We start from the raw sequence: 24,105 nt of genomic DNA on the forward strand, positions 1-24,105 counted from the left end.
AATTAAAAAGTTAATTTTTTAACCCCTTAATTAAATGATTAAAATAATCCAGAAAACCCTTAAAATTCAAAAATTACTTTAAAATTCAAGAAATCTTTAATCAACCTTTAAAACTAGCAATCAACAAACTTTAATTAAAATTCATTAACTTTTAAACCTTAATCAGATCAAATTACTTAATTATACCGAGTACCACTAATAACCTAGGCCTACGAGGCTATTAAATTAGCCCCAAAAAAGGTGAAATAAATTTCATGACTTCGATGAGTAATAAAAGTGATATCCACTTAACACTTTAAAATGCATCTTAAAATTAATTTTAAATCAATAATATTTAAACTTTAATTAAATATTTTCTTTAAGCCTTTCAACCAATCAAACCTTAAGCAACTTTAATCAAATATCCAATATAAGACATATCCAAACCACACAGCCATTTACACACACTTTAGATGGTTTGCTAAGACAACCAACTCTAGTTTTAGGCTAGACCGGTATTTACATTTTTACAGTTGTGTACCAAATTTTCTATGGTTTTCACTGCATAATATTTGCTAGCTTAGAATTGATGTATTTGTTCACTTACTTTCTGCACTCTATGATATGTTTGATTGTGCGTTAGATCTATCCATAGGTTAGGAATGCTTTACGCTAATTCAATCTTGTGCAAGTGGTCATACTCATACAGGATAATTAAAGTAAAGGGGGCATTAAATAAAAAAATATTATTATGCTTTGCACAAGTGCTCCAGAATACTTAAGTCCCCATTTAAATTTAAAGAGCATGGCCAAATGTGGATGTGATTGAGCATTTTAAATTTCAAATATTAACTGCATTGGATTATTTATATATTGATTATTAGGATAACCCTGCAGGATCAAGTCAAGCTTTTTTTATTTTTCCAAATGTAATTTGACACAAATTGAGTTGTAAAGTGACTAGTTGAGATGGGATGTTATCCAATTTGGAATCCAAAGAGAAAGGAACATCCCTTAGGGGAGAGTTCCTATCCATTTAGAGACTCAAATTAGGATGACTTCAAATATCCAAAAAGAAAAGATAACACCCCTTTTGAGGGGGAGTTTCTTTTCATTTGGATATCTATAACCGACAAATTAAGAAGCTCATGAGAAGGCGAAGAAGTGAATAATGAGAAGAATCTCATTCTCAAAGTCGCTTGAGTCTTAGGAGTAGAATTTAGGTTGTTGTCAATGGTGCTCGGCTACTTTACTTTTTTGTAGACCCTAGTTTATAATATTAAAAAGCATTTGCCTATAGATATTAAATTTTAATTAATTTATTTATTAATATTAATTATTTAATATTGATTGTGAAATATGATTACATGCTTTTAGTAGTTTTTTTGCGCTTTTGCAAGTCGATCTTTATTTTAGCCTAAAACCCGATCGGAGGCTCGTGTCAAGACCGTTGGGAGTTCTCATATGCATACTTGTTGCATTTTCTCTCCTTTTGTTAGGCACTTCCCCGCCTACGGGTTTTGGCAGACCACCTGGCTTATAAGGGTGTAGATTTGTCAATGGGAATCTGTGCATTTCTTTTAGGGAAAAAATATTTTTAAGCCTAATTTTAAAACTTCTTTATTTCAAATTTAAATCATTTAATTGAGTCGATATGCATGCATTGCATTAGTAACAAATTAAAAAATCTCTAAATCTTTAATTGAATTTACTTAAGCATGAACACCCAATATATGTCAAGGGGCCAATTAGGATCTACTCTACATGTCAGCCTTAACTCCTCAAACTTAATCTAATTAACATCTTTACCACTCTTACATAAAAAACTAGACTCATGTTTTTAAAGATGGCTCCCCAATCTAGGCCAGGGTAAGTCAAGGTTTACATTGCATTAGCTAAGTTCGGGTCACTGATTTTTTAGTACCCACTTTAGACTTAGGTTTAGAGATAATTTCAGGCTATAAGATCTCAACCTCTGGGAATTGAATCCCAACTTTCTAATAAAATTAACCATTTAAACTTAAATACATTTCAATCAAATGTAAGCCCAACACTTAGGATAGGCTGAGGTGTTTCTAAAGTAATTCAGAACCTCAAAACACCTCATACCCTTCTTTCCTTAACTCCAAAAATAAATGTTCAAATTTGATCCAATCCCTGTTCAGATTCCAAACCTTACCTTTCTTTGATAATAATCTTTGAAATCTTAAATGAAATTTATACTGCTATTTTAATTAAGAGTTTTCATAGGAGACCCCAATTTCTTAGACTGTAATTAACTATGAGGGCTTGTGCTCATAGGAGATTTAGAAACCCAGATCTAAATTTAAAAAATTAAGTTTTTAAAACCCTATATTAATTATCTTTGGGAAAATAAAAATTTAATAATCATTATCTCCATTTTCATATGATTGATCATAGATGACATTCTCTTTCCTTAGGAAGATATATCATTCTGTTATTAAGATTTTGATTATGAAATTAATGATTCCTTATCCAAATTATTATAGTTGAATACTCAATTAAACATTATTTTAACCCTGTGGGGTTGTATGTTGTATTTTCTTGAGTTGACTATAATAATTCTAAAAAATTTGAAGCTCTAAAATTTAAATCCATTAGAGAATGGTATATTCACCTCCTGAGGTAATATGTTATTTATAATGATATGTTTAATTTCAAAACTAAAATTTTAGAAATTTAACTTTCTCGAAGAAAATTAATACTTTTCAAAAATATTTTTTAAATCAAATAGATGAATGAATTTGTTCATAAACTTCAAGTAATTGACTATAGCTTAGTTCACATAACTCGTCTTAGTTAGTCTGACCAATATAATCACCGATCATCAAGCACAAATTTGTTATCTCTTCTTCAGTTTTAGTCTCAGAGGAGTCAGATACAGAATCCGTCTAGAATGCCTTTTGGAACCATTTCTTTTCCTTCATAAACTTGGATTTCTCCTCACCCTTCTCCTTGCTTGGATGAGCCCTAAGTGTAGGACAATCAGCTATTACATATCCTACTTTCTTGTATTAAAAACAAACCGTATCAGAAGAACTTTTAAATTTTTGCTACTTTTACCTTTATTCCATTTTTTATGGTGCTGGTGATTCTTCCTTAGAAAGCTATTGAATTGCCTAGTGATTAAAGCAACATCATCACTTTCAGACCTAAAAGAATTAGTGTATGTATCATTATCATTCAGTGTTATAGTTTTCTCCTTCTTTTTCTCACCTGCATCAAGTTGTCTTTGGTTCACCCCTTACTCATAAGCAATGAGTGATCCAAATAAGTTATCAACATAATAAGTATTCAAATCCTTAGATTTAGTAATTGCAGTAATCTTAGCATCAAAGGAAGAAGACAACCATCTTAAAATTTTATTCACTTTTTCATAATTAGTTAGCTCTCTTCCTAAGGTATTTAGTGAGGTGAAAATTTGAGTAAACCTAGTATACATGTCAGAAATTGATTCAGTAGGTTTCATAGAAAGTTTGTTGTCATGCAATAAAATATTCAACCTAGATTGCTTAACTTCATTTGTTCCTTCATAAGTAATACATAATCTATCCCAAATTTCTTTACCAGAAGTTTAAGTTGAAACACGCATGTAATCTTCATATTTCAAATCATAGAAAAAATAATTCAAATATTTTACATTAAGTTGTGTTAAATCCCTATCATCAAAAGTTCATTCAATAAAAGGAAGTTTAGTTTTAATACCATTAATTTTACGTGACGGAGATGAATATCCATCCTTAATAATAATCCACATGCGATAGTCAATCGATTGTAAAAATATAGACATGCGAGTTTTCCAAAAATTAAAAGGTATGTTATCAAACAAAGGTGGACGGGTAATAGAATACCCTTCTACAATATTATGATTACCAAAGTTAGCCATGGATTGAAATTCAAAAGTTTTCAAAAACTTGATTTTAAGAATCTCGCTCTGATACCTCTTAAAAGTTCATTAGGTATGTTAAGCCCTTGTGAACTAGCACAAAGCTAACCAAGACGGAGGTGAATTGGTATTTAAAAAATTTTCAATCAAAAACACAATCTTAAACCAAACCAAAATTCTCCATAAGCAAATCGAAGTGCGAAAATTAAATGCATAAAAATAGTAAGAAAGAGCACATAGACATTTATAGTGGTTCAGTCAACTTGACCTACATCCACTCCCCGGAGCCTCTCCTCCGGGTATTACACCAAACACAATGACTCTCCTTTTGCTCTTAAAGCAAGGTGGAGAAGCCTGTACAAACCTCCTTTCCAAACTCTGACTCTCCTTTTGCTCTCAAAGCAAAGCAGAGAAGCCTATACAAACCCCCTTTCCATAAACTCCGGTGAGGCAGAGAACCCAACTCCTTTTGCTTCCTCCTAAAGTAGGCAGAGAACCTCAACTCTTTTTTCTTCCTCCAAAAGTAGGCAGAGAACCTTGACTTATTTTGCTTCCTCTAGAAGTAGGCAGAGAATCTTGATTAATTGCTAAAGTAGACCTCTCTTGAACCTCCAAGGAACCAGGGACGACGATCAGAGAGACGACTTGGATCCTTGCTTGGAGAAACCTTTGTGAAACCCATCACAAATTCCCCCTCACAAGATCCTCTCTCTCTCCCTTGATCTCCCTCTCATATTAGCTCTCTTAGGTCAAGATAGTAGCAAAAGATACAATCTTGGATAAATAAGAGGTCTTATATAGAATAGCTTCAAATTTTACTCTTAATTGCAACAAATCGATATTATCATCCAGGACGATTGACTGATCATCCTGTACGATTAGTTTAAATTATTGAGTATCATCCAGAACATTATCCTGAATACATGTTTGGACGATGAAAAACAAAGCTGATCGTCCAGGATGATATCACAATTGGCCCAGATAATTGGTTCAAAACTTCAAATATCATCTAAAATATCACCCTGATTGAATGTCTGGATGATGGAAAAATAACTGATCGTTTAGGATGATTTGTGAAAAATAATACACATCGTTCATAACATCATTCTGGTCATCCAGGAAGAAACTAAGGTTTATTTAACTGATCGTCCTGGATGATTCTGCGATCATCCCGAATGATATTATTATGTAATCAAACCTTAATTACTTTCATTAATTACCATACTAATTTAGGCATAATTGCACTACATCATCTAGGGGGATATCTTGGATAATGTTTTAAAATTAAAATATAACTAAACAGATCTGACGGCTGTTTCTTTCTTATTTGAGCCTATCGTCCAAGATGATGCTAATATCATCTAAGAAAATTTACTTAATTATGGCTGCCTTAACCAGGATGCCCTAATTAGGGTTTTTGTTTTTAACTGATCGTCCAGGTCAATTTGGGATTGTCCCAGATGATGTGATAAAAAAAACTTTAAAAGTAGACAGAATTTTTCCCAGAGTGTGTGTGCAAAGTTACTTAGCATCTGGACCCACTTTATTATAATTGAATCAAGAAAAGGTAAAAGCTCTTGATGTACAATTACAAACTGACTCACTCCTCGTCTACCCAATCTTGAGCAGGCTTGATTTGCAATCTGATCTTGTGGACCTGAAACATTAGTAGGCAAGGCAGTCGTAGAAAAATGGAAGTATATCAAAAATGTTTTCTATCATCAAAATTATAATTCCTAAATCCAGATTCGCAACACAACTAACAAGAGGTACAAAATGAGCCCATAAAAAATAAGCTTCCTTCTATTTCACACTTTTAAATCTTAGAAGAATTCATTTGCCACTTGATATCTTCAAACACCTGATATTTGAAACTCATAATTTTGATTAAGTACTTTGCTATATTATTTTATAAGATATTTTTTTGAAATGAAGTTTTGAACATATCACCTTTCTTATATGATTTCTTTTTTGAGTTAATTTTTTGTTCTCAAAAGATTTTTATCCTGTAAGGAATCTGATCTGGGGTTAACAAGATTGGTTATTCTATCATTTTTTAATTTTGATGTTGTTAAATATTTTTCTTACAAATTTTTATCCAATCATAAGAGAAATTTATCATTTTATAGTGTTGATCGATTCAAAAAAATATTATTCTTTTAATTTTTATTTATTTATAGTTTTTATTTGTGTTTTATTGTCTTTTTTATTTTTTTTTTGTCTTTAAGAACTCTTGATCATCACTTTCCATATCTTAAAATTTTTCTATTTTATTCGCATCATCCAAGATGATCCACATCGTCCTGTACATCTGAACTAAAAAATACATCTCTACGATCAAAGCACATCCAACGGTTGATATGAACCAAATATCGGTGATCATCCCATATGTTCCTCCATCGTACTAGATGATCCACGTGGTAGAAGCAGTTGGAGGATTTAAAAATTGGTAGGCCAATCAATTATTAGGCATCATCTTGAATGATCCACGTGTTTGTCCTGGACAATAACTTTATTCAACAGGCATACATTATGACTCCTCGGGAAAATCATCCTATCTATAATCATCCAATACGATACCCGATCATCCTAAATTATACAACCAACCTTTTTGAACGATTGTCTGGATAATATTATTGCATCTGATCATTATGGATGATCCCACAATCATCCTGAATAATATTCCCGACTCTATATAAACCAACCCAAATTTAAGGTTTCATTCACACCAAACTATTCAATTCCCTTCTCCCTCATCAAGCTTTCATTCTCTAACTATGGTGTCCAGTAAAAGATCTTATGCCCTCACTGGCAACTCTTCCAGAAGTACTGTCGATCCTCATTTTATTGAAGCAGCTAATGAAATGCTTATACTTACTACAAGTCTGTAGGGATTAATGGCTCAAATGTTATCAATTATGATGTATTGAATTTTAGGTATTAGACCTATTTTCCCGCACCACTCTTGGATTCATGCTTACACTTGGTTTCCCCTTAAATTATGTAATGCTTTTTTGAATTTTTTGCTAGACTTCATCTAAATTTTGATTGTACTTCATTGTAATCTTATGTTAATAAATGTCCCATCCAAATAACTTATCAAGACTTCTATCAATTTCTCTACCTTTCCACCATTGGCGACAAACTTCATCTTTTAGCCTCAGACCCTGAATTTAATTGGGGTCATGTCAACACCCTTCTTCAAGAAAGCAATGCCCACCTTCATGACTCTATAACTAGTTCCTCGGTGAAAAATTCCTAAACCATCTAGCACATCCTTCACATATCCATTATTCCTAAAGCTTGGGATCGGATCCATATCACCCCCATCCTATCACTCACTAACTACTACATAATGGCTTATTGAGACTTTAATAGTGTTGATCTTATAACTCGATACATTGAAAATCTAACCATCATTAGGGATCTCAGCTATAAAAGAAAACCAAATCTGGCCTTAGGATATATCATTGTATATATCCTTAAATCCAAATACAATCTTTAGTATCCAAGCCCACCTGATCACCTCCCTATTTTCTATTCAAATAGCTCCTTCCATGTTCTTCACAGTACTCATCGTCACCCTATGTACGATGAGGCTGCGGTAGAATAAGAAGGACATATTTCTTCTCCTTACCCTATCCACCAGAACTCCTATATCGATGAGCTGGTTCAGATGTTCGACCAGTGGGAAGCCATATTTGAGTTTTATATCACTAAGCAATAGTAATAGCATGATCAGGATGTAGCTTAGTTTAAAAAATACACAACCCAGTAGCAATAGCACGACCAAGATATGGCCTGATTTAGGGAGTAGTTTTATTCCCTAAATCGATTCTTTCAGCAACCACCACCTCCTCCACCTGATTAGGGGTCCTCTTTCTACTAGTTTGTTAGTGTTTGGTTCTATATTTGTACTAGTTCTTTTTTCTATATTTTATTCCATGTAGTATTTTTTTCTTATTTCCTCTTTTTTGTGATGATACACACAAAAAGAGGAAATAAGAAAAAAAAAATTAGATGGTTTGGTCACATAAAATGGCGGCCTTGCGATGACCCGATTAGGAGAGTAGAGGCATTAGATTTGACTTATGTTACGAAAGGTAGGGGTAGACCTAAAAAGACTTGGTTAGAAAATATTAGGAATGACCTTTCATTATTAGATTTAAACGAGAATTTGACTTTTAATAGGACACAATGGAGAAAAAGGATTCATGTAGCCGATCCCATGTAGTAGGATAAAGGCTTGATGTTGTTGTTGTTGCCTCTTTTTGTGATGATAAAAGGGGGAGCAGTTGTTGTGTTGTTTGATTCTATTTTTAGTGGAATTTACTTTGTTCTGCTGCTGTTGTTTTTATGTCTCACTTTGTTTTTCCTTAATTTTTTAAAAAATTGTTTGATCTGAAAATTTTAATAACAATGTTTGTCATCATCAAAAAGGGAGAGATTGTTGCAACTCTAGATCCAAATACTTTGATTTTGATGATAACAAATATTATTGTTTTATCAGGTCCACAAAGATCATATGTAATGCAAATCAGCTCAAGATCAGATAGATTAGGGTTGAGTCTGCTTGTAATTTCATATCAATGTACTTATTTTACCTTTCTTGAGTAAAATCTTGAATATGGTGGACCCCAAGCTAGAGAACCTTGCATATACACACTTAGGGGGAGAAATTTTGCGAGTTAGAGATTTTTTCTATTTTTGACCACATCGTATAAGACTATCTAAGATTGTACCAGACCATTAGTTAAAAGTAGAAATCCTAATTAAGGCATCCGACTAATTACTAGTGATTAAATTAATCATACTAGATGATACATATCATCTAGGATGATCCGCTTAAATGATGAAAAAAGCCGCCAATCATAATTTAGGTAATGTTTTAATTTTCAAATTTTTTTTTAATCATACAGCAGGATATACATCATTCTGGATGATTTATGACATTCATACCTAAATTGATCTGATGATTAAGGGTGTAATTATGGTTAAATTATTTAATCATATCTTACAAAAAGATCCATCTGGATCATACGGGATGATATAATATATTTCGTAGGATAATTCCCTATCATCAAAGATGAAAAATCATAACTTTACTCTAATCATATAGGAGGATTGTCCTGGACGTACCGAGACATTTTTGGGATGGTATGAAGATTGCCACCCATTATCCAATGTTGTACTGGATGATCAATATGTTATGTTCAACTAATCATCTCGATCGATCAGAAGATAGTACAGAGCAAAGGTGATCGTCATAGCTGATATGACTATTTTATACTAATCATACAAGATGATCTATCGATCGTCATGGATGATCAGTTGCACATAATTAAAAATTAGGGCTACTTTTGGAAGCTCTCTATTTAAGCAATGGTGTTAACCCTTAGGTTAATCTTTTACTCTAGAGTTAATCCAAGAGGGAGCTTAGATAAGGAAGAGGGAGACCTTGAGAGAGAGAGAGAGAGAGAGAGATCCTTATGAGGGGGAATTTGTGAGGAAATCATAAATGTTACTCCAAGTAAGGTGTTCGTCATCATCTTAGAGTTGCTCCACTTGTTCCTTGGTGGCTCCAGGGAGATCATATTCAATATTAGATACAGGTTCTCTGCCTACTCCAGGAGGGAGTAAAAGGATTCTCTGGTTCTCTACCTACTCCAAGAGGGAGTAAAAGGATTCAAGGTTCTTCTCCTCACTGTATCAATGGAAATATTTTGTATAAGCTTCTCCGCCTTATTACGGGAGCAAAAAGAGTGTCACTTCAGTTTAGTACAATACTTGGAGAGGGAGTCTCCATTGAGTGGATGTAGGTCAGATTTGTCCGAACCACTATAAAATTTGGTGTGTTCTTTCTTATTACTTTTATCGCATTTTTATTTTTGCACCTTTCTGTGATTTGTTCTGTAATTAAAATATCATATTGTATTGTTATTGTGAAAATTATTTTTCTTCCATATCAAGAGTTATTATTTTGTTTTAAAATATTTAAAAAGATGAAAAAGATTTATTTTTGTTTAATATTTTTAAAACTATCAATTCACCCCCCTCCCCCCCTCTTGGTTAGCCTTGGGCTAGTTCTTTAGGGTTTAATACCCCTCACAAACTTCCACACCCTCTAATGAATCACTTAGGGTGCTCTCTAGGGAAATCTTAAGCCATATTAAAGGCAAATGGCCACATGTATACCTCCCTGCCTTGTCCATATGTATGAACCTATTTATATTTGTAACATCATATACTTTTTTTAATGTGCAGTATTTTCTATAGCCCTCCCAAACTTATAAATAGGGAGCAAAGAAACATCATAATGTCATTTGTAATATTTATAGGAATTACTTGATCTCTCAGTTGCTATCCATATTTACTTATTATCTCATCATGTTCTCTTGCTCTAGCTTACCAAATTTATTAGTAGGTTTAGGTGTTGCTAACAGATAAATTTATATTAAACATAACCCGCATTAGATTTTCTTCACCCAACTTATCTAATTAAGTTCTATCAGGCACCAACTCGAGTGATCCAAATCTTGATAAATTTATGCAATACTTTGAAAATCATTATGGGGGATGCCCCATCATTTCAAATGTATTAATTTTATCAAACAAAATTAAAAGTATCCTCCAACTAATTCATTAATGGAACCTCAAGATCCACTCCAAGTCAAAAGTGTTAAACCCCTTAAGTAAAAGAAAACTAACTCTTAAACATTGTTGCTCCTTTTGATGCAATGGCTAAAATTTCTATAAAAAACTACGTAGTTAAGCGTGCTCATCTCATAGCAGTTTTGGGATGAGTGACCTACTGGGAAGTTATACCAACATGATAAAATTGTTAGGCTCTTAGGCCAAAGTGGACAATATCTTGATAGTTAAGAGTTTGCACTGTTACAAATGATATCAAAGCTATACACCAGCTAGGAAGATGGGAGCTAAGAGTCATATAAGATAAAGTGTTGCACCATGGGAACCACCTCTTGAACCCTGAATGGGACAAAGTGATACATGATGGGAGCCACCACTTGAACTTGTAAGGGCCACATCTAGAGTCCTATATGTCTGATGGATGATTCTAGGATACAGATGCTGACAAGGACGTCAGTTACTTAAGTGGGGGATATTGTGAAACCCCAAAAGTAAGAAAGTTAACTTTTAAATATTGAGGCGCCTTAGTATAATTACTGGAATTTTCATAAGAAGTTTTGCAGTTAAGCGTGCTCATCCCAGAGCAATTTGGGATGGGTGACCTGTTGTAAAGTTACACCAACAAGACAAAATCATTAGGCTCTTAGGCCAAAGTGGATAATATCTTAATAGTTAAGTGTTTGGGCTGTTATAAAAAGTAACAATATAATAAAAATTTTATAACCCAACTTATATATATAAAAAATAAATTACTCTTAAATTTGATCATATTCATTTGGACTCATCAAGTAACAAAATTTTTTGAGAAATCAAAATAATTATCAGATCAAGCATATATTATTGACTAACATCTAGTAAAATTGTAAACCATATCCATATAAAAGAATTTTTTTTTGTGTAGAGACCGAATATAGCTATGCATTCAAACTCCTATAAAATTGTGTCACGTGAACTGCACATGTGTATATTTATTTGTATTTTGTTTTATTTTCTTTTTTCCTTGACATCCCGACCAACCCGGCCCATATGTTTTATAAAATTTAGGGTAGAAGACCTTCACCATCTAGCTCAATTTAGAGGTGACACTTCTTTTTCAGGAAATAATCCATGAAAGCCCTCTAATATTTAAAGCTTTTAGTTTAAAAAACTTTCCTTACATGTTGAGAAAGAAAAAATAAAGAAAATATCGATGGAGATGAAGACTGATTTAGAGGCAGACGCTGCTTTTTACGAACAAATGATATTTCCATAGGATGCAAAGGCCAAAAAATGGAATGCAGATGTCCAGGAAGTAGAATAGTTGAAGTTAAAAGAACTACAACCAGTGAGAAAGCTAGGTTTAGGAGATTTAGGTTTCAACTTATCGGTAAAGTTCAAACTACTTCTAAGTTTTGCTTAATGTATGTAAGCATGTAGAAATTATGCACAGGGTTAAAATTAATGTATATTACTACGCAGACTCTATGGATTTATTGCACATCTATTACATATTTGCTACACATTTGCTTCATATATGCTTCATATTTACTATGTAATTGTTGTATATTTGTTGCACATCTGCTACATATTTATAATGTATTTGTTACATATTTACTATGCATTTTATAAGATGTGTAAGAGAATGATAAAAAGGTGTATGAGGTTAACTACAATTATGCCCATAATGCTAATTTTATTATTCGTAAGGAGCATCACAATTATTACATAATTATTATATATCTGTTGTGCACATGTTACATATTTATTGTATATTTACTACATATTTGATGCATCTCTACTGCATATTTGTAGCATATTTACAACATATTTACTATATATTTTGAAGGATGTGTACGAGAATGAGAAATAGACATACAAGGTTTACTGTAATCATGCCCATAATACTGGTTTTAGTGTTCATAAGGATCATCACAGTTACTGAATAAATTCTAGAAAGATAAAATGCAAGGATTTTATCTATTCAAAATTTGGTTTCAAGAAGATACTTGATTTGAATTTCCAATTGAAATATAAAAAATTAGACACTAGAACGGGTTGTAGCTATGATTAGGTTTACAGTGGATGAAGCTGTAAATTGAAAGGTGAAAATTTTTATTGAAACCTACAATCATGAATTGGCTAGGCCATTAGATTGACATCCCCACATATTATGTAGGAATGTCTACAATGAGAAAGCTTTAGTTCTTAAATCAATGACAGAAGTCAGGATAAGAACTATTCATGCATTTTCTTATCTTGTAGATGAAGCTGGAGGTGTCCAAAATATTGGATTCTCTAATAGGGATGCATACAACTTTATTCAAAAATAGGAAAGAGCAAAAATTAAATTTAGGGACACTAATACTTTGATTTAATTATTTAAAGATCGCCTAGTTGATGATAACATATTTGCATGGGGCATCCAAATTGATGAATTTAATAGAATGTTAAACTATTTTTTGGTTGATGGAATGGGTAGGGTAGATTATGTCTGCTTTGGAGAAGTGATTTTTTTATACTAATTATAGGCTTAATAAGTATAATTTAGTCTGCGTACTATTTGTTGGGGTTAATAATCATAGGCAAAATATTTTGCTTGGGCGGCCTTCTTATCAGAGGAGACAATTAAATCAATTATGTGATTATTTATAACTTTTATATGAATAATATTTTATAAACATCCTAAAATAATATTTACTAATCATGATCAGGTAATGGCTAGTGTCATAGAAGTTGCATTTCCTCACACTCTCTATAGACTGTGTCAATGATATATCTAGGAAATGTTCCATCAAAAGTATGGTTCTTCAATAGCAATAATAAATTTAGAGGCCTCTTCCATAAGTGTTTGAGCAAGTGTGACTCTAAGGAAGTGTTTGAGAAAATATAGGCTAAAATGATCACAAAAGGGAACCTCCACAATCATGATTAGTTAAAGGTTCTTTATAAGATGAGGAATAAGTCGTCAACAACATTCTATAAGGACTATTTTAGCATGCATATTCTATCCATACAACATAACAAGTCTACTAATAATACATGTCAAGATATTTCAAAGCCAACAAGTTTTATACTGATTGTTTTCTTAGTTTAGAGAAGGTGATCATGACTTGGCACCATAATGAATAGGATGAGATTTATAAATGCAGTAATCTGAAATAGAACCTGTAATAAAAAGTAGCACAATATTAAAGAAAGTTTCTTGAATTTACTCGAAGAAATTATATTCATTTTTTTAAGAAGAATTTTTATATGGTGTGCATGAAATGAGTATATAGTATATGTCATATGATTCTTCAAAGTTTTTTGTCTATTGCATAGAGAATAAGGATCAATCTAATCCTTAGGTTTTTAATTTAGATGCACAAGAGGGAAGAATTCAATGCACTTGTAGAAAGTTTGAGATGGTGGATTTGTTGTGTTCACACTACATGAGAGTTTTCAAGTAGTTGCATTTTTTGAAAATCCCTGAGAAATATCTACTATTGTGATGGTCAGCAAGAGCTCGAAAAGATATATATTCAGACTGCATGTCCATATAATCTTTAAAGAATAATTTTGAAGCTATTTATGGATTCATATTAAGAAATCATCTAAAAAAAATCAAAAAAGGTTTTCATATCAAATTAGCATATGAGCGTAGGGGACTAAGGAGGCTGAGCAATACATGTTGGCTATGATGAAAGACATGTCTGAAAATATCAATTTAATTCTTTATGGGAAGAGAAACAACCACAAGATTGCACAGGGTGTCATTATAAAAATGAAAGATCTACTAAAGCGTAGGCCTAAAGGCATCGTGATTACAAGGCTGAAAAGCCACAGGGAAAAGAAGAAGAAGCCAAAGAGTATGATTTAACTATGTAACTTTTTTTAGATTATGATTTTTTAAATAGGGAAACCTCTTGTGAAAGAAAACACAACACAAATGTCTTCACCTTCAAAGCAGTTTAATTTCTCAAACATGCATGAATGCTTCACCGAGGAATTCATAATCGACACACCCTCTAGTAAGCCATCATCTAAGTACATGAGGATGATGATGGATATCATTGCTTCAGTGTAACAAATGTATTAAATTTATTTGTAATGATTGATTGTTAAAGTAAAATATTTATTGTAATTAAATTTATTTTTAATGATTGATTGTTACATAAGTGCATATTTTATGTGCATTTACTCCATCCTTATTCACTTCCATTTATGACGTATACTCTATGTATTTGATGTGTATATTCTACATTTTTGATGTGTATATGGTGTGCATTTACTGTGTTTTTATCACCTATTTGATTCATAATTTCTACGTTTTTACTAAGTATTTATTGTGTATTTAATGTGTATTTATTGTATATTTTTGCATATTTATTACGTACTTACTTCATATCTACTACATATTTATTTCGTACAACAAAATTGGAAATATAAATTGTACTAAATAATCAACGTACTAGTGAAAAAATTCAAACTCTTAAATCTTATTAAGCAACATACGTAATCGATTTTGGAGTTGCATTTGACTTGGATAACATTTAAAGAAATACTCAAACTCATATTGGAGATTTATCCAATCATCCTTAGTTAAGAATTCCCTTCTCTTATCATCAAACAATAAGTTATTCATTAGTTTCCTATATAGACCCACAATGAACTCATCATGCCATAATTTCCATGGATGGTAAAGAATAAGATTATAAACTTCTGGCATGTCATCAATATCAGAGTTACCAGTTTCTTTTTCATGATGGATCTAGTGATATTGCATCTATAAGAAATGAGAACTCACCAGATATTTATCATCTTCAAGAACCTCATTTCAATATATTTCCAGCTAGCAGCATTTAGAAAATCTCTCATCTTATAGAGATTAACTGTCATCACTTTAGCATGCAAATTCTAAAAGGCGTGTTCCTCATCTTCTAACCATTCAAGGACACAACATCTAAAAATATAATTTTCAAATTTTTTTCGTTCTAGTGGACTATCGATCGTCTGTGTCATACTAGCATGTATTCTTCTACTTCTGCTATTAAATCTTTCTTTGTTAGAGCATATGTGAATTTTCTCAAGAGAAGGCCAATTCATTTTTAAGGTAAGAAGTAAAATCTTCACAACTAAACTATTTAAAATAAGAACCTACTGCAAGCAACTTCCATAAATATTCAACTTATATGAATTCGTCCCTATATTACATACATACTGCATATTTTCTATCTAATCATTATATATATAATGCATATCTACAATGTATTTATTGCTTATTCACTGCGTATTTGCTACGTATTTTTAGCATATAGGTTATATATTCGATGCATATTTTAGTATGAATATGTATAAATGAAAACTTGAATCATCATCAGTAAATTAAATTTCCTTAATTTTAGAAGATTTGTTATTTTACATATTGTACAATATCTATTTTATAAAAAAAATTAGAAAATAAGTAAAAACTTGTGTATAAAAGAAGTTCATTTCATCGATATACAAAATAGTGTGTATAAGAATTTGTCCCTAAAATTTTCCATTTTTTCTTTTCAATTTTTAGTTTCAACCAAGTTAGTGTTGCCTTCAAGAACAATTCTTTCCACATATTTGCAAAATAAATATTCCACAATTGATACTGTTAGTCTGAGTTGGCACACCACGAACATGCTCGATATTCCATCATCTTATATCACTATCAAAATCTCCCTTCGTGTCATCATGTATATCATTAATCTGAATAATATAAAGAACACATATTAATTGACTAGTCACATGTGAAAAAATCTAGCACTTGCTCTCTCACTTATGATCTTTTGAAGGATTTGCTTGTGCTGGGGTTGGGTAAGGAATTATAAAATTTTCACTTCTCCTCCTTCAGCATCCCAACATGAAGGGTCCTGTGTGCACTGTGGATGACTGGTTGAAGTAGAAGATTGCATGACTTAACAATAACATTAGTGATATGTTTGAGATACAAATTCGCAGCAGAGTCGAATTGCTTATATCCCTGCAAAAAGGCAATAAGGACATGGAAAATGCAACAACTAAAAGATAATATATATAAATGATTTATTATGTTTATACTAACTCAATGCATTGGCGAGACATATAGAAAGTTGTGGTACTAGTCTTGGCTAAGTTTATTATTCTCATTTAACAATAAAGCGAAGGAATCTACATGATTATTATCAATGTATTTATCTAGTATAATTTTATTAATATTGGCTCTAGTTATTGAGATGTTTCCATAAGAGAATATTTGATCAAACCTATAACAAAGTAAATACGCATGAAATATGCAGCATAATATATAGAAAATACGTAGTAAGTATGCAATAAATTTGTAGTAAATACACAAAAATGTGCAAAAGCACAGTTAAGTTACTTGTTAGTGATCTTTTTAAATAGTTATCCAAAAATAATTATTTTTCTTTGCTCAGCATCTCCCTGTCCTTGTATTCCATTATTAAACTTACAAGTTTAGGCATTATTTGAATGTCATCAATGTTTATTAGTTCAGGTGGGGTAGGGGTCCTTGTTCTCTGCTTCTTTTGATCCCTCATCCTAACTATTACCAACTCCTCTTAATGCTCATCCACAACTTGACGGTCAATATCAACTGTGTTTTTCTCTTAGCTGGTGACAAGAGGAAGAATTGGTTCGTCTAGGGCTTCCTGGTTGATTTTGACTAGAGCAAGTGTCCCTCATTTGGGATGGGTTTCTGGCAGGATGAGAAGGATGATGCAGATGTTTGCTCAAGATCAAATTTACATTAAGCAATGTGATGGATCAGCTTGTATTCAATTGATTATACTCTTGCTGCTAGATGCTCAAACCTTCTGATTAGCCTACCTTCAAGTTCATGGAAGATTTTTTTGCATGTATCCTAAAGTGATATCTTCAGTTTCTCATGGATACCATCTCAAACCTGAGCTATAGTTGTAGGGGGCTTATTGATGATTTTTTTTTTTTTTTCTAAATCTGGTTAAGATCAAATGTAATTTTAGTAAATTAATTAGTAAAATAAATTAAAAATTATAATAATGCTCTTAACACTCACAAGTAGTAGAGGCATAAAATCATTTTTGTAATCAGCTGGTTTGTGCATTGAAATCTTCCTAAAAACTTTATTAAACTCTTCAACTAAAAATTTTCTAATTGACCCCATCCAGTTAATAAATAAAAACTCATATACATAATTTGATATTGAATGGAGCCTCCTACGGGTTTGGAAGCTATTAAGTTGAAAAAATAGATTTGAACACAAATATATAATAAATATTTTAACATAGTAGATTGGGGGGGGAGGGGAGGGTTGATTTGTTCAACTCCAACATCTCACTCTTTACTTCCTTTGATGACACTCATGTAAGTGGAGAGCTACACTAGGCGATCTCTTGACCTCTGTTTGGCAAATCAAATAAGGACCACTTTATTTGCTGTGAACTGTATAACATTACCCTTTATATAAAATATTGTCATGGAATATCCATAGTCTGAGGAGCTCATAGATTAGTGGGATGTTCTACTATGTTCTACTCAAGAGAAGATAATTTTAGAAATTGGTAGATGTTTAATCTCCTCAAGGTATCCTCCACCTTAGGGTTTATTATCTCCATAAAAGTGTCGCATATTGTTTAGAGAGTTGACACATAGCTTCGAAAAGTAAGAGACCAAATGTAGACATGAAATATCCATAAGCATATGCATAAATACACATAAAATAAGCTGATAAATGTAGCAAATATGCAGCAGATACACAATAAATATGTATAAAATACGTAGCAAACACGCAATAAATACGAAACAAACACGCACCAAATACGAGCAAATACACAACTATACGCATCAAAAATCCAAACCCTAAATAAGAAGCAAATAAAATACACAATAATCATGCAACAACTAGCATGCAATTATAATGAAGAAAACCCTAAACCCTAAGAAGAGTCGAAAATGAAAAAGCTAAACACAAAAATTTGTTAACTACATAATAAATACACAACAACTAAAAATGTAGTTCATACACAATTATCACGCAGTTCAAACGAAGTTTATATGCATTGTTAAAAATGACGATTACATTTGCTTTGACGTCTCACAACTATCTTATAAAATGACAAGCAAATAACAGACTAATCTTTTTGGAAGATGAAGCCATTGGCACAAATGAAAAGTGATTGAATTCCGAAGATGCAAGGAGAAAAGTGAATGACGAAGGGAAAAAAAATAATGTTGCTGTGAAAATTGAAATGTCTTCATCATTCAAATTTTTATCTGGGCTCTGGGCGAATCAGTCATGCTGACAAATCAAAAATAGGACAAAAAATAAAAAAAATGGAATATACAAATGAATATTCACGTGCACAATTCACGTGTCATGATCTCATCCATATGCATAACTATATCCTCACTCCGCACGTAATAGTTTCTCATTCACATGTTCATTATAAATATTAAATCTTCAAAAAATAATTACAACTTAGCCACGTGGTCTCTTTTTAGAAGAAGTATGAGGTTGGTGAATTGCTGGAATCTTCCCTTTCGTGTGCTAAAAGCTTTTAAAGGGCCCAATAAACACACCGTATTGTTTATGCTGCCGTAAAACAGGTCAACACTTCCGTCGTCATCTTGGATGCTTTTTCATTTGACCAATCCATAAAGGGAAGGCACGCTGATGTCGGCAACGACGAGAGGATCAGAGAGAGAAGCCGCGGAAATCTGCTCACTTATTCCGGACAAAATAATAATAATAATAATAGTTGGAAAGAATCTAGGGTTCTCGCGCCTCTCACTACGCTGAAAATCGCAGGAATTTTGGTGGTTTCGGTCTTCCCTCGAAATGTCTCCATTCCGAGCTAAAGAGGTAACACGCCGTCTGGTTCTCTAATTGTTTTCTATTTTAATGTGGTCACGGAGTTGCGGTGCTTATTTTTGACTGATCGAGCTGCTGACCACTAACACCCGTGCTTGAACGTCTGAGCTACTTTCGGCCTGGAGCGATAGCTTTTTCCCGCTGCGAATCTTGAGCTTTTTTTTTTTTTTAATTTTCCTGGTGGTCGGTAAGAGGTGTTTTCGGGTGCATGCGATTAGATGGGAAGGGGTGAGATTTTGTTTGTTTGTTTGTTTTTTTTTTCCTCATATGATTGTTGTTTTTAAGTTGCTATTACTCGTTCTCCACCCTCAGGGGCCGGAAACCTAGACTTTGGTGGTCGCATTGATCTGATACTAAGGAGCGATCCTAGAGCTTGGTGATTAACAATTTTATACACCTGCTACTCTTTGGCCGTGGTGGAAAGCCAGCAAGGAGATTTATATTTGTTTTAGTCTAGGGTTTGCTTGGGATGCGGGTCTGTTCTTGCACTGGGCCATATTTGGGAAGATCATAAACCGGAATGATTAAATGGCTTTGAAGGTCACACCGCAGAAGGCTGCTGAGATTGCAATTGCATCTATTGGGCTTGGGTACGATATTGCAGATGATATCCGGTTGAAGTACTGCAAGCGGGAGTCGTCTGTTCCTTGTCTAATCGAGCTTGATTGTGATGAGACTCATGATGTTATCCTCCCTGGTGGGATAACTGTTCCCAGTGTTCCGAAGGCTATAAAATGCGATAAAGGTGAAAGGATGCGATTCAGATCTGATGTTCTCTCATTTCAACAGGTATTGTTTTCTTTCACTTGTCTATTTTAGGAGTTACTGTTTTTATGACAAATCCATATAAAAATGTTCTTCTTGTGATGGCACTAATTTATCTTTTTAAGGCTAAGACATTTTGTTCTCATTTCAAAATGTAGGGCTCTATTGAAAATTTTTCATGGGGTTTCTTGTTCTTAGTGTGAAAGCATTCTGATGTGCAATATTCCACTTCTTTTACTTGTCTTTTAAGTTAATATTTAAGTAGGCTTGGTGCTCTTATTGTAAACTTGTATTTGTCTTTGGAGATTTTATTTGGAGGCTGATAATTTTTTGAAGAATCACATTTTTAACCTAGTTTAGCTACATACTACTTACGGTAATGTTGTATTGGTGTTGGAGTAATACAATATCCTATTTGCTTGATGGACCATCTTATTTTGTAGTTATCTGTCATCCAAAACTAATCGAGCTTCTTTAAGTTAGATCTGTTAATGAAACTAACAAGCAGTTTGGGTACTTGAAGAGATGAAATTCTTGCTTTCAAGAGGATGCCTAACAATTGACTTCCAGATGGCTAAATCCATTTGAGAGATCTAATCCACACAGATATGACACCTCAATTAGTAGACAACAATAATCCTTCGAGTTGTCTGTCATGTGAGAGGTATTTGAGCAATGCACACACATAACAGTAGAAATAAATAGCATGCATGGATCCGACAAGTGACAACATCATTTTAGAGTGCGAGTTCGAAGACAATTAGGAGGCTAATATAATTTTCCTACTAGAGAAGGGAGAAGGAAAAACTTATTGTAAGTCCTCATCATCCACTCACATATAATTTAGGCAAATAATGGTTACAAGTAGTATGGAGTTGGTTACAGTTATGGGAGCATCTTTCCCGGTGATTGCTCAGAGGTGACAAATCATTCAGTTTGGAGCAATCCATATGGAATCTATTATGTTTTGAGCAAACCACTAGGAATCCTTTCAATTATGAGTAATCTATTCTCTCATGCATGTGTCAGATATATTGATTACGGGTTCCCTTTTTAGGAGCAGATTCGCTATTGTGCATCTAGGGTAAGTTGTGGAAAATGCGCTACTTCTCGTTTTAGGTTGTGTATAACTTAATGGTGGAAGCTTGTTGTCCTTTTTCACCATTATAGTAGGTGATTGTATTACATTTGCTAGTATTAGAAATATTTCATTCCAACACCTTCTCTTTTTCCTATACGTCTCTATACCCCAACACCAAATCATATAATGAAGGTAAGAATTTTTCTGATTGGTCGTTTTGTATGGAAGACTTGAATGGCTTGAGCATTTCCAGATTCACTACAGCATAAATATTAATATAGGTAGGTATTTCGAAAGTATTTGCATTATTGCCTTTCTTATTGATAATTTTGATAGGCCTTTGCTTTATTGAGTATTTAAACTTCACCTTTGAGAGATTACTTCTAATGAAGCCATATAAGGTCTCCTTCTTTGTACTTGCCTTCAATTTAATGATGATTATGCTAGTGCTTATAGCTTTGATGGGATTTGGGGATGCTTCTCCTCTTATTCATGAATTATTTTAGATTTCTTCTAGAAACCTTTGGGCTCTTTTAGGATCTCGATCTCCCTGTTTGATTGATGAGGTTGGTTCGATGTTAAACTCCATGTTGAAAGAACTTTGAGGTAGCTATATTAAACAATACTTAAATGATGCTCAATTGGTGAAATTTTTAACACACGATTGAAAGCAAGCTTGATATATGAGAGGCTTTATCCTAAGTATGCGGAATTAAATCTTCTATGTAAATGCACCGCTGAAATTGTCGTCTTTTAACCATTTATTTGTGGTGGAAGGCTATACTCTAGTTTAAAGTGATATGCACCATGGCCCGTAATGACTTCTAAAAGTTGGTAGGGAAGCGAGAACAATCTTCTTTGAAAGTATCGTTTGGAGATTGTTGACTTGGGGAGTCCAAATTGAGAGAATAATTATCTTGGAGAACTTGTCCACTACAATTGTTGGTAATCTTCCAATACATGGAGATGTTGTCTCATGGTCATGTCAAAACCATCAAAGTGGTGTAACATCCTTTCTTTTGGCTGCAGGCTTTGATGTGTAGCACAATATGTATCCTTTGATGAATTTTGTCACATTTAGGTGCATTCATCGCCAATATGCATAACCACACTAAATGAGAAGAACATAATGACTCCCAAATTATTTAACTACTTTAAATGTGTGTACTTCCCTAGTTTGTCACATCTGATGACCATCATTGAGACAATATAGTTGTGCTCACTTATAAAGTTATCCTTCTTTGATTGCAAACTTGCTTCCAAGATGTCATTTAAGTTGTGATTGGGTTTGTACATGTTATGACCACCAATCGAGCTGAGATGAAGTCGAATTAGTTGTGATGGGGAGAGAATGGTCCAATCTTCCTCTCAATGGGCCACAACGATGCCATCCAAATTAGTTTCGATAGACTATTTGACACACAAATGATTGACTTATGCATGAAATTCTACTCTATTAAGTTAGGAACCTAAAGTTCAGATTGTAAATGGAAACCAAGAAATTGCAGAGTCTAGGAATGGAGTAAATAACTTGAAGTTTATAAGCATTCAGGATGAACATTAGGCACTCGATCAATAAAGTTCATAATCTTAAAGTGGTACAAACGAGTGCAAATAATGTAAGGGACTTGCTAAAAGCAATACCCAAGTCTCTAGAAACTAAAGTGGTTTGCTCAGATGAATCCACTCATCAATTTGTTCTACATTTGACCCATTCATCTACCATCCCCGCTCAAATCCCTTCTCGTATTTGACCTAATGTCTAGTGATAGATAGAAACTATGAGATACATCAGCAACAAAATGACTTTTTAAATATAACTTTAAGGAAGGAAGAGCTTAATATGATCATAAGCAATGTATCAAGGTATTACTGCATGACTAATGAAGTTGAATACATTTTATTATAATGCATTATGAAGGCAACATACATGGACTTATCAATACAAGGCCATCCTCTCAAGTAGTACAAGCAAGTCCAAATAACATAAGAGGTTTTATTCATGTGAGTTTTGACATTTCCAAAAATTGCAAGCTCCAATTGTTAATTCTTTTATATTCATGAGCTTGTTATGAAAAGATAGTGTTAATGTATAGCTTCCAAATTTAAGATTAATTGTTTATGAAACAAGATCATTGTTATTATTGTCAGTTTTTATCAATTGGAGCCATAAGAAAAGAACATAATTTCATTGAACATAGAAAACAAAGAAATAATCATGTTTTGAGAATTTGCATTTATTGATATAAGGTTGTCCCAAAGAATATATATATTAAATACTCAATAGGGGTTATTGTAGAGTAGTTGTCAACAATATTGTGATTATGATGGAATGCATCATAAATATGTTGATAAAGCCCATGCAACATCTGATTACACTTTATATTATTTCTTTTTTTTGCCTTATATCATTGTTTATATATATATATGCCATACATTTTAAGATATCCACACATAAGGGATTTAAGTTAAGGAAAATCTAAACATCCAATCATTTCTTTGCATATATTTTGAAGATATGAAGTGTATTTATTTTGTATGCACACATAAGAATAAGGTTTGCATTGCGATCTTTTTTAACTTCGTATATTTTATCATGTGCGTTGTTTGCATGATATATATGAGTTGTCCCTTCTCTCTTTCATCGAGAACTTTAGTTAAGGTTCATTTGTTTAATTTTTTTATGCTGCATTAGTATTTCTTATCAATAATTTTGGTTTTATCTCAATTTATAAATTAAATCCCATGGAATGTATAACTAATTTGGGATATGAAGCAATTCTTCTTTTTTTTTAATAAAGCTCCAAAAGAATTATATATTTTTAGTGGAGTATACCATCTATATGCTTAGATGAAGTGTTCAAAAGCTATCAGTTTGTAAGA

The sequence above is a fragment of the Dendrobium catenatum genome, unplaced genomic scaffold, assembly GCF_001605985.2.
Source record: "Dendrobium catenatum unplaced genomic scaffold, ASM160598v2 fragScaff_scaffold_37, whole genome shotgun sequence".
Classification (NCBI taxonomy): domain Eukaryota; kingdom Viridiplantae; phylum Streptophyta; class Magnoliopsida; order Asparagales; family Orchidaceae; genus Dendrobium; species Dendrobium catenatum.